We start from the raw sequence: 13716 nt of genomic DNA, 5'->3' as shown, positions 1-13716 counted from the left end.
ACGGGAAGACCTATCTAGGCCCATTATCTAGAATGTGATCACTGTTCGCGGACTCTCCTCTGTAAAGTCTCTAAAATAGCACTCTATATACCCAAGGAGACAAAGAAGCCTTTTTACAGGCTGATTTTGAATACTTTATTATTCTTCTATGTATCACAATACTTGACTGTGTTAGGAGTACCTGATATGTTTCTGATTGTTATTATTTTGCCTTGCAAAGTTCTTCTGATGAAGCTGCAGCAACCTCTCCCTATGCTCAGATCGGCAGAAGTAAGATGGCGGTCGGCATGCACGCCCCTTTATAGCCCCTGTGACACCGCAAAAAGCAAGCCAATCACTGTAAAGCCCTTCTCTAAGATGGTGGGGACCGAGACCTATGTCATCACGCTGCCCACACTCTGCGTGCACCTTCATTGGCTTACAAAGCGTCATACGAAACGCGACTTTGGCGCGCAGATCGCTGACCTCATGGCCGATCCCACTGTGGGATCGGGTCGGGTTTCACAAAACCCGACTTTGCCAAAAGTCGGCAATTTCTGAAATTGACCGATCCGTTTCGCTCAACCCTAGTGGCCTCCCCTCTAACACTCTCGCACCCCTCCAATCTATTCTAAGCTCAGCTGCCTGGATAATCCACTTGTCCCCCCACTATTCCCCAGCCTCTCCTCTCTGTCAATCCCTTCACTGGCTCCCCATTACCCAGAGACTCCAGTACAAAAGCCTAACCATGATATACAAACCATCCACAACCTGTCTCCTCCATAAGTCTGTGACCTCGTCTCCCGGTACTTTCCTACATGCAACCTCCGATCCTCACAAGATCTCCTTCTCTACTCCCTTCTTATCTCCTCTTCCCACAATCGCATACAAGATTTATCTTGCGAATCACCCCTACTCTGGAACTCTCTACCACAGCATATCAGACTCTCACCTACCATCGAAACCTTCAAAAAGAACCTGAAGACCCACCTCTTCTGAAAAGCCTACAACCTGCAGTAACCACCGATCGACCAAACCACTGCATGACCAGCTCTAACCTCACCTACTGTATCCTCACCCATCCCTTGTAGATTGTGAGACCTCACGGGCAGGGTCCTCTCTCTCCTCCTGTACCAGTTGTGACTTGTATTGATCAAGATTGCTGTACTTGTTTTTATTATGTATACCCCTCCTCACATGTAAAGCGCCATGGAATAAATGGCGCTATAATAATAAATAATAATAATAATTCCTATGTGTTCGGAATTGCAGCGATTCCGCACAAAGAATGAGCATGCTGCGTATTTTTCCACTATGCGATTCCGCCATGGAAAAATACGCAGCATTAGCACAGCATTGCGGATTCCCATTGAATTCAATGGGCTGTGTTGTGTATACGTTTTTGCAGCGTTATCGCCGCAATTTTGCAGCGAAAAACCGAGGCAAAATCGCATACAATCCGCAACGTGTGCACATAGCCTAAAAGTTAAGATTACTAAAATTAAGCTTTCTCATTTAAGTTCTGCCTCCTAGAACTGCCACCCTAGGCACCTGCTCTCAGAAGCATAGTAGCAAATATGGCTGTGGATATTGTTATACCTGACCAAACCTGTACTGTAGGTGTTCCAAATAAATAAGGAACCAAGCCAAATAATTTCAAAGCATATACTGTAAGTTTGAAGAATTTGGGAGAAGATATATCATGTTTACAACATATGTGGATCATGCATGATGAAAAGGTGAATCTAATGAAATTCTGGGATCTGTGATAGTGATGGGTGAATAGTTCAATGTTCTATTCGGATTACAATCACCGCATTTGCAATATTCGCCAATTAATTTGTCGAATATTCGCCAAACATAACTGAACACCATTCACGTCAATTCGAGACAAAAACAAACGCATGCACAACACCTTGTAACTGCAACAAATGCTGCCAAAACACATCAAATGAGGGACAGCTCCCCAACAGTACAAATTGAAGCACGGCACTCCAGCAATCAGCCAAGCATGAGGTGTCAGGGTCTGGGACAGCATTTGCAGCTTTCAATTGAATGTCACAGTAAGACAAGGTGGGTGATGGATCGGTGTAGGCCTCCTTTGCTGGGAGCCCTGATACCACATGCAACAAATATCAGTTTTGTAGACTACCATTGTTCAAAAAAATTTAAAAATAGTAACAATGGTAGTTGAGTCCAAGGAATTGGAGGCATGATGGTCTCGAAGGCCTACTGCTACAGGCAACTTGCATGAAGGAGACCCAACCAGGAGTCTACACATTTTCAAAAATTAGTGGCAGACACTACCAAAGTGGCATCATTTTCACCACAGTAGAAATAGTATAATAGGGGCCAACAGATCTTCCACTACATCCAATCCAGCACATGGACACCCAACCAGGAACGTTCACATTTCCAAAAATTTTTTGGCAGACACCACCAATTTCACCACAGTATAGATAGTATAATATGGACTGACAGGTCTTCCACTACAACCAATCCAGCAGATGGACACCCAATAAGGAGTGTTCACATTTCCAAAAATTATTGGCAGACAAAAATTTCACCACAGTGTAGATAGTATAACTCATAGATTTTGGAAGGTCAAAATGAGAAAGGGTCCAAAACCTCACTGATGGTATTCATATTCAGTTCTAGATACTCCTGCACCATCCTCTCCATTCGTTCGCCAGGTTTAAGACTTGGACTCTGTCTGAGTTGGTCTAAAAAAAGTGTCAAAGGACTCGCACCAATTGCTTCTTCCACTTAAACCACTGCTGATGCTGCTTCTGCTGCTAATATTTTGACGTTGACAAATTGACATGCTGGAGGTCGGAAATCTAGAGCTGCGATGCGAACTGTGTGCTTTACTGCTGTCTTGGGGAAAAGCTCTCTTAAGGTTGTGTAAAAACAAGTTTCGATATTTCAGCATTCCAGCAGGTGAGCCCACATCTTTTCGGGGACATGTCAGCTGTTTTGAACAGCTGACATGTGCCTGCAATAGCTGCGAGTGGAATCGCGATCCACAAACGGCTAATAACCAGTCGGCGCACATAGCAAGTGAGCAATTCTACTACATAGAGGTGATCTCAACCGATAGGAGCCGATAGGGTTGTGACAGCTTCTAGTCTCCTAAAAGTTTTTAAAAATATAAAAAAATAAATATATATATAAACATTGAAATAACCCCCTTTTGCCTTATTCAAAATAAAAAAATAAAAATTAAATCAAACATACACATATTTGATATCGCCACATTCACAATCGCCCTATCTATCAATAAAAAAGGATTAACCTGATTGCTATACGGTGTAGCGAGAAAAGAAGTCAAAACCCCAGAAATAATTTTTTTTGGGCCGCCACAACATTGCATTAAAATGCATTATGGGCTATCAAAAGATCATATCTGCACCAAAATGGTATCATTAAAAAGGTCAGCTCGACACACGAAAAATACGCCGTCACGCAACCCGAGATCGCAAAAAATGGAGACACTACAGGTATCGGAATTTGGCACAATTTTTTTAACAAAGTTTGGAATTTTTTTCACCACTTTGATAAAAAAGAACCTAAATAGGTTTGGTGTCTATCAACTCATAATGACATGGAGAATCATAATGGCAGGTCAGTTTTAGCATTTAGTGAACCTAGTAAAAAAGTCAACCAAAAAACAAGTGTGGAATTGCACTTTTTATGCAACTTCACCGCACTTGGATTTTTTTTTCCCATTTTCTAGTACATGACATGGTAAAACCAATGATGTCTTTCAAAAGTACAGCTCGTCCCACAAAAAACATGCCCTCACATGGCCATACTGATAGAAAAATATAAAAGTTATGGCTCTGAGAAGAAAGGGAGCGAAAAACGAAAATGCAAAACCGAAAAAAGCTCCTGGGGTTAAGGGGTTAATTTCAGGTCCCCTATTGTATGACATTAGGAACAGAAGAATTTTTTGGTGGCCTCTGGACCAGGCCTCTATAACAAACTAGATGCTGCAAACTATTTTAAAATCAGGTCCTCTACTGTATGACACAAGGAACAGAATGATTTTTTGGTGGCCTCTGGATCAGGCCTCTATAACACACTAGATGCTGCAAACTATTTTAACCCCTTTACCCCAAGGGTGTTTTGCACTTTAATGACCGGGCCAATTTCTACAATTCTGACCACTGTCACTTTATGAAGTAATAACTCTGGAACACTTCCATGGATCCCGGTGATACTTATCATGCTTTCTGGTGACATATTGTACTTCATGATAGTGGTAATATTTCTTTGATACGACTTGTATTTATTTGTGGAAAAAAAGGAAACCTAGAGAAAATTTTGAAAATTTTGCAATTTTCCAAATTTTAATTTTCTTGCCCTTAAAACACACAAACATGTCGTACAAAATACTTAATAAGTAACATATCCCACATGTCTACTTTATGTCAGCACAGTTTTGGAACCAATTTTTTTTTTGTTAGGGAGTTATAAGGGATAAAAGTTGACCAGCGATTTCTCATTTTTATAATACCATTCTTTTTTAGGGACCACATCACATTTGAAGTCACTTTAAAGGGAACCTGTCACCTGAATTTGGCGGGACAGGTTTGTGGTCATATGGGCGGGTTTTGGGGTGTTTGATTCACCCTTTCCTTATCCGCTGGCTGCATGCTGGCCGCAATATTGGGTTGAAGTTCATGCTGTGTCCTCCTCCGTAATCTTGCCTAGATGTGTGGTGAGAACTTTGAACCCCCAGGTGTTTCACTAAAGTTTTTAACGCCCGAGCGTGAAAATAAAAAAATCATATTTTTTCCACAAACATGATTTTTAGTCCCCATTCTTTTATTTTCCTAAGGGTAACAGGAGAAATTGGACCCCAAAAGTTGTTGTCTAATTTTTCCTGATTACCCTGATACCCCATATGTGGGAGAAAACTACTGTATGGGCAACTTCGGGGCTCGGAAGGGAAGTAGTAATGTTTTGGAATGCAGACTTTGATGGAATGGTCTGCAGGTGTCATGTTGCGTTTGGAGAGCCCCTGATGTGCCTAAACTCCCACAAGTGACCCAATTTTGGAAACTAGACCTCCCAAGGAACTTATCTAGATGTGTGGTGAGAACTTTGAACCCCCAAGTGCTTCACAGAAGTTTATAAAGTAGAGTCATAAGAATAAAAAAAATCATATTTTTTCCACAAAAATGATATTTTCACCCCAATTTTTTATTTTCCCAAGAGTAACATAAGAAAATGGACCCCAAGAGTTATTGTGCAAATTGCTATGAGTATGCTGATACCCCATATGTGGGGGTAAACCACTGTTTGGGCGCATGGCAGAGCTCGGAAGGGAAGGAGCACCGTTTGACTTTTTCAACGCAGAATTGGCTGGAATTGAGATCATGCACCATGTTGCTTTTGGAGAGCCCCTGGTGTGCCTAAATTGTGGAAACCCCCAATTCTAACTCCAAACCCTAACCCCAACACCCCCCTAACCCTAATCCCAACCCTAACCGCAAACCTAACCCTTACACACCCCTAACCCTAATCCCAACCCTAACCCTAATCCTAACTTTAGCCCCAACCCTACCCCTATCTTTAGACCCAACCCTAACCCTAACTTTAGCCCCAACCCCAACCCTAACTTTAGACCCAAACTTAACTTTAGACCCAACAGTAAACCTAATCTTAGCCCCAACCCTATCCCTATCTTTAGCCCCAACCCTAACTCTCACTTTAGCCCCAACCCTAACCCTAACTTTAGCCCTAACCATAACTCTAATGGGAAAATGGAAATAAACACATTTTTTTTATTTTATTCTTTTTCCCTAACTAAGGGGGTGATAAAGGGAGGTTTTATTTACTATTTATATCTGGTTTTTATGCTTGGCAGCTGTCAAATGCTAAAATACTCTTTTTATTGCAAAAAAAAACCAGTTTTTGCGTCACCACATTTTGAGAGTTATAATTTTTCCATATTTTGGCCCACAGTCATGTGAGGTGTTATTTTCTGCGGGGCGAGTTGACGTTTTTATTGGTACCATTTTCGAACACATTACTTTTTTATCGCTTTTTTATTACGATTTTTGTGTGGTAGAATGAACAAAAGCTAGCAATTCATTAATTTCTTTTGGAACGTTTATACCGTTCCGTATTTGCAGGGCCAGCTCCAGGATTTTGAGGGCCCTGGGCGAAAGAGTCTCAGTGGGCCCCCCCTTTAACACATACCACGATTCATGATGCTCAGATACAGCAGAGAAATATAGGTATAGTACAATGCCAGATTTCACTTCTTACATGAATGATAGCTATTGTAAATTCTACAATACCATACAGCAGAGGGGCTTTATATAAGTCAACCCCTTATATGCCAATTTTTGTGACCTACTCCCTCTTCCTCAGTTACCAGTAGGCATTTTATTGTTATGTAAACTTGCTGGAAAGAAAAACTGCATACATTCAATATGACAATGGAAAACTTTTTAAAGTAAACATTAGAAAGTATTAACGTAGAACATTTGTAAAAGTGCAAAATGTGTAGCATATAGCACAGCCAGGTAGTATATAGAACAGCCACATTGTATATAACACAGCCCAGTAGTATATAGCACAGCCAAGTAGTATATAGCACAGCCAGGTAGTATATAGCACAGCCACGTAGTAAATAGCACAGCCACGTAGTACATAGCATAGCCACATAGCATATAACACAGTCCACGTAGCATATAACACAGCCCACATAGTATATAGCACAGCCACGTAGTATAACAGCCATGTAGTATATAAGACAGACACATAATATATAGCACAGCCATGCAGTATATAGCACAGCCACATAGTATATAACACAGCCACATAGTATATAACACAGCCCACGTAAAAAATAACACAGCTGCGTAGTATATAGCCTAGCCCACATAGTATATAACACAGCCCGCATATTATATAACACAGCCACGTAGTATATAACACAGCCCACCTAGTATATAGCACAGCCACTTAGTATATAACACAGCCACGTAGTATATAGCAGTATGGGCACCATATCCTTGTTAACAAAAGAATTAAAATAAAAAATACTTATGCAGTGCCCCAGAGATCTGGTCGTTGCAGTATGACACTCTGCCACTAAGGGGAGTGATGGTACGTCTGATGGCACTGAAGGAATTCTCCTGACCAGGTATCACCAGCACACATTACACTTCACACTCCGGCCACTAGGGGGAGAAAAAGGCTTTATTTATTGGGCCACTCCTCACACTGGTAAAACTAGGGGTTGGGGAGGAAGTTAGTCAGAAGCTGACTGGGTTGGATTCAGGCAACATCCCGTGGCAGGGGGTGTTGCGGGGAGAAGACGCAGGGGGGTCCCTGTCAGGCGTGGGAACCTGGCAGGTGCCTAGCGAACAGAACAGAATGTTACGGAACCGCACCTGCACTACCTTGCAGCGGTATCCTGAGAAAGAGACAAGAAAGGAAGGATATTGTGGAACAGTGTAAACGAGATCAAGCAAAAAGGAGTGCCAGTAGGAGTCGTGCCGTGGGACCGAGGCAACATCCTACTGAGGCGCGTAGCCGGTGGCCGGAACACCGCGGGAGTAACTGACTTCAGGCCTTACTTCAAACTCCGCAGGACAGTTAATTATAGGTTGGCTGTCTACCTTAAATTTCCTAAGAAGACATAGTGGGCAACATTGGGAGAGGGGCATCTCTAGGGTCCCGGAAGACCTCCAAGCCTTCCCGTCATACGGGTGCGTCCTAGCCAAAACATACCTGGGGACGAGAAACTAGTAACATCTGGAACTAAAGAGAGAGAGAGAGCTGTAGAGAACGAACGAACGAGAACAGCAGTTGTGAGGACTATACCGAATGCTCAGCAGGGTAGGACTACAACACACAGGCGCTAGTGGTGGGCAACGATTTCCATCTGCGAGGGAAACTGGAAGTGCCCATCAGACCGGCCTGTCTCTGATAGCCCTGTTAAACATGCTCTGGATTGAGGATCCTGAAGTCTTCAGTAAAGAGGTAAAGAGACTGCAACCTTGTGTCCTCGTTATTGCCTGCACCTCACACCATCCACCATACTGGGAAGCCCTGGGGACATACTTCACCTGTGGGAAGGTATACCATCTAGCTGCCATTCCATCACCCCAGCGGACCCCACAGCAGCGTCGGTCACCCTGACCGAACACCACAGGTGGCGTCACGAACCCCTTGACAGACCGTACCATCTTTATTGGACGCCCCTTAGCAGGGTCACGGACCGGGTCTAGCCTCAGCCTCAGGAACCGAACCAGAGAGGCCCGGTACCGAGAACTCATGGCCCTGTGTCTTGGGGCGATCCAACTTGGCGTCACAAACAGGATCGTACTTAAGCCTGAAGAATTGGGTCATGTGTGCCTTGGAACTGTGATTGAAAAGTGTTGGACTGTGATTTATTGCAAAGACTGTGCACTGCTATTGCCGCAAGATTCCCGCCAAAAACCGCCGCAATTGCAGCGCCTCGAGGTGTGCAAGAGAAGGAGAAGGGCGTGGAAGTGGGCGTAAGTGAGCTGGAGAGCACGAAAGATAATGGCCGCCCAGTCTAAATATTTCTGCACCTTGAGGACGTGTCCGTCAGCAGCAGAGATCCGCCTCCTGATCCTCAATGGGGGGGCGGAGGAACAAGAAACGAAACCGCCCACGAAGGAGAGAGCGGGAAAGAGACCAGGAAGCGACCCATGTGGAGGACGCCATGACTGACCGCTCAGACCCAGACTGCGGGGTCGAGGCAGAGGGCTCCCCCAGCTACCCGGATGAGCATAACAGCCAGAGCCTCATGCCTGGGACCGGTCTCCTGCAGGGTGACATGGAGGACCTTGTGGAGCAGCTTCTACAGTGGCGGCTTGAGGCCGAGGCCTCGTGCAAAGAGGTACCCGCAGAGGAACTCCCGACTCTGGATCCTTCACCACCGTTGGAGTCGGTCGCACCGGAGGAAGCCGCATCGACCGGTGAGTCCGCCGATCCCACCCCGGCCGCGGAGGACCTGCTGATAGGCCCGGTCGTGGCGCCCCCTCTCCCTGGGACCCATAAACTCCAGCGCCTTCCACAATGGGACCAACCCACGGGCATGGAGCACTTCCTAAAGGCCCCGATCTCACCGCTTACCATGCCAGGCGTGGTCTACGCGGAGTGCACGGTGTGCCGCTGGGTGAGCCCGGGGTCGAACATCATGGGGTTCCCCGGGGTGCAGACACAGGAGGGAGAGATGGTGGAGGTCCTTAGCTGGGAGCAGTACCAGGCCCAGCTGGATCGGCGGTGGGAGGAGACTGAGAGACAGCACCAGGCCCAGCGAGAAGCCCACTACCGGCGAGACCTTGAAGTGAAGGACCGGGCCCGCAAGGACCGTACCACCCACCAGGCCCCGCGCAGGCAGGGCACCGTTGTTGAGTACCGGCTCCGTGGAGGATGGGGCTTCATCAAGGAACCGGACCTATATTCCGAGGTTTTCGTAAACCGGAGGGATGTGGAGTCCCATCTCAAAGAAGGCCACCCGGACCGGGATCTATACAAGGGGGACGAAGTCAACTACACCCGGCACTTCGGGGAGAGGGGTTGGTTCGCCCTGAATGTGCGCAAGCGGCCAGTCCCCATGACATCATCGATCAAAGCGTCGGAGAAGCCATCCCTCATAGCGAGGGTGCCCCCTTGTGACCAGACCACGACTGTCACCAAGACCACGGTGGTGACCCCTACATGCACTATTGTGAAAACCACCACTTGCACTGTGAACACTGTTACTACGGTGGTAGCGGAGAGCTCGACCTCGGGAGTGGTTGGCGCCTCGGTTGTTGCGAGGTCCAGGACAATCGCCACACAGACCTCTGACTGGAGCCCGGGAGCTCCTGTGACCACACCGAGTGCCCGCGAGTACCCGGCGGGGTGGCCCCGCCCACTGCTGCCGGTGGAGTTTTCACAACCACTAACGCCGAGGAAATAAACCTCGAAGATCCGAATATGTATATAGTTAACTGTTTCCTGCTGTTGCTGCTACTTTAAACCTGATCAGGGTTATTTCTTAAAGGGGTCCCTTTGTTTACCCGGGATCCCTATTGTTTTCTATTTCTTTTTCTACTTTTGCACAAAGTTCATCATTGTTTCAAAGACTTCCGGATCATGAACAGTGAATGAATCCAAAACTGTTTTTGTATATAGTTTGCACCTTCTTAAAGGTGCTCCCTACTGGTTTTACATGTGAAAGAAGACTTTACGAAGATAATGCTTCTGGACATGATGCAGAAGGTCTTGCTTTCAGTGGACTTGCAGACAGAGAGAGAATCTGCACTACCTACTAGAGACTTGGGTCCCTCTTAAAGGGCACGTTTACGTGATTGCCTTAATAAAAGTTGAAACGTTAATAATGTTGAAGGTAAACAAAGTTTGATAATGTTAATAAAGATTGAGGACAGGAAAGCTTGAAGTGAACCCGTAGGGGTTAGAGAGTCCTCCTGAGAACTGTAGAAAGATAGTCGGTACAATGACAGTAGGCCCAGCCAAGGAGCTAGGCAGTCCTGCATTGGGGAAGTTAGAACGGAAAGAAAAGTTGAGTTATTTATATAGCATTTTATAGTAGGCCCTTAGTGGGTTCAGTGTATACGCCCTTAAAGGAAAAGTTAACTTATTGTTCAAAGTTCGCACTTGGTAGAATACCCGGCTGGGTACTGAGAGTTATTTATAGTCAACATGTTATTTAAAAATATTTAATTTTGTTTGTAACGTTCAAGTGTCCTTACTGTTGTGAATTCTGTTATCGAACTCCCTCCTGTGGTCATGAATGGTACTTCGGCGAGTTCTGTCCATGGACTCCCTCTGGTGGCTGTGAGTGGAGCTGCTGCTTCTGAGGTTCCTTCCACAGGTGACTTAGTTTATTCTTTGGCTGGCTGCTCTATTTAACTCCACTCAGATCGTTACTCCATGCCAGCTGTCAATGTTCTTGTACTGGTTCAGTTCGCTCTTGGATCTTTCTGGTGACCTGTCTACTCCAGCAGAAGCTAAGTCCCTGCTAGTTAATTATTTGTTCATTGTTTTCTGGTCCAGCTTGCTATCATGATTTTGCCTTGCTAGCTGGAAGCTCTGGGATGCAGAGTGGCACCTCTGCACCGTGAGTCGGTGCGGAGGTCTTTTTGCACACTTTACGTGGTCTTTGTGTAGTTTTTTGTGCTGACCGCAAAGATACCTTTCCTATCCTCAGTCTGTTTAGTTAGTCTGGCCTTCTTTGCTGAAACCTGTTTCATTTCTGTGTTTGTGACTTTCATCTTAACTCACAGTCAATATATGTGGGGGGCTGCCTTTTCCTTTGGGGAATTTCTCTGAGGCAAGGTAGGCTTTATTTTCTATCTCTAGGGCTAGTTAGCTTTTAGGCTGTGAAGAGGCGTCTAGGCAGAGTTAGGTACACTCCACGGCTATTTCTAGTGTGTGTGATAGGATTAGGGGTTGCGGTCAGCAGAGCTCCCACTTCCCAGAGCTTGTCCTGTGTTAGTTTAACCATCAGGTCGTTCGGGGTGCTCCTAACCACCAGGTCCATAACAGTACAGCTGGCCCAAAAGTGTTATAGCACCTCACTTCTCTTATTTTCCCATCATGCCTCTCATTTTCCCAATCACATCTTTCATTTTCCCCCTCACATCTCTCATTTTCTCCCTCACACCTTTCATTTTCTCCCTCACTCCTCTCATTCCCCCCTAACACTTGTCATTTCGACCTCACATCTGTCATTTTCTGATCACTCCATTCATCGCCCTGTTTAATACGCACAAGATTATACGCCCCTCGAAGATCCATCTTGGTGAACCAACTAGCCCCCTTAATCCGAGCAAACAAATCCGACAGCAGCGGCAAAGGGTACTGAAATTTGACTGTGATCTTATTAAGAAGGCGGTAATCAATACAAGGTCTCAAAGAACCATCCTTCTTGGCCACAAAAAAGAACCCTGCTCCCAACGGTGATGACGACGGGCGAATATGGCCTTTCTCCAAGGATTCCTTTATATAACTCCGCAGAGTGGCGTGCTCTGGCACAGATAAATTGAACAGTCGGACCTTAGGAAACTTACTACCAGGAATCAAATTAATAGCACAATCGCAATCCCTATGAGGAGGTAGGGCACTGGATTTGGGCTCATCAAATACATCCTGGTAATCCGACAAAAATTCAGGGACTTCAGAAGGAGTGGAAGGCGAAATTGACAGCAATGGAACATCACCATGTACCCCTTGACAACCCCAGCTGGACACAGACATAGATTTCCAATCCAATACTGGATTATGGACCTGTAGCCATGGCAACCCCAAAACGACCACATCATGCAGATTATGCAACACCAAAAAGCGAATATCCTCCTGATGTGCAGGAGCCATGCACATGGTCAATTGAGTCCAGTACTGAGGCTTATTCTTGGCCAAAGGCGTAGCATCAATTCCTCTCAATGGAATAGGATACTGCAAGGGCTCCAAGAGAAAACCACAGCGCCTGGCAAACTCCAAGTCCATCAAATTTAGGGCAGCGCCTGAATCCACAAATGCCATAACAGAATAGGACGACAAAGAGCAAATCAGAGTAACGGACAAAAGAAATTTAGACTGTACCGTACCAATAGTGGCAGACCTAGCGAACCGCTTAGTGCGCTTAGGACAATCGGAGATAGCATGAGTGGAATCACCACAGTAAAAACACAGCCCATTCCGACGTCTGTGTTCTTGCCGTTCAGCTCTGGTCAAAGTCCTATCACATTGCATAAGCTCAGGCCTATGCTCAGAGAATACCGCCAAATGGTGCACAGCTTTGCGCTCACGCAAGCGCTGATCGATCTGAATGGCCAAGGACATAGACTCATTCAGACCAGCAGGCGTGGGAAATCCCACCATGACATCCTTAAGGGTTTCAGAAAGACCCTTTCTGAAGATTGCCGCTAGGGCACACTCATTCCACTGAGTAAGCACAGACCACTTTCTAAACTTCTGACAATATACCTCCGCTTCATCCTGACCCTGACACAAAGCCAGCAAGATTTTCTCTGCCTGATCCACTGAATTTGGTTCATCATAAAGCAATCCAAGCGCCAGAAAAAACGCATCTACATCACGCAATGCAGGATCTCCTGGCGCAAGGGAAAATGCCCAGTCTTGAGGGTCGCCACGCAACAAAGAAATAATGATTTTTACTTGTTGAACGGGGTCACCAGAGGAGCGGGGTTTCAAAGCAAGAAACAGTTTACAATTATTTTTGAAATTCAGGAACTTAGATCTATCCCCAGAAAACAAATCAGGAATTGGAATTCTAGGCTCTAACATCAGATTCTGAACCACAAAATCTTGAATGTTTTGTATCCTTGCAGTGAGATGATCCACACAAGAGGACAGACCTTGAATGTCTAGGAATACTGTTGTGAATTCTGTTATCGAACTCCCTCCTGTGGTCATGAATGGAAAACAGAATTTAATAACACTTTTGGGCCAGCTGTACTGTTATGGACCTGGTGGCTAGGAGCACCCGGAACGACCTGATGGTTAAACTAACACATGACAGCTCTGGGAAGTGGAAGCTCTGCTGACCGCAACCCCTAATCCTATCACACACACTAGAAATAGCCGTGGAGCGTACCTAACTCTGCCTAGACGCCTCTTCACAGCCTAAGAGCTAACTAGCCCTAGAGATAGAAAATAAAGCCTACCTTGCCTCAGAGAAATTCCCCAAAGGAAAAGGCAGCCCCCCACATATAT

Source organism: Ranitomeya imitator, chromosome 3, assembly GCF_032444005.1.
Source record: "Ranitomeya imitator isolate aRanImi1 chromosome 3, aRanImi1.pri, whole genome shotgun sequence".
NCBI classification, from domain to species: Eukaryota; Metazoa; Chordata; class Amphibia; order Anura; family Dendrobatidae; genus Ranitomeya; species Ranitomeya imitator.
The sequence above is the reverse complement of the archived record's forward strand: the minus strand, read 5'-3'. Positions refer to the sequence as shown.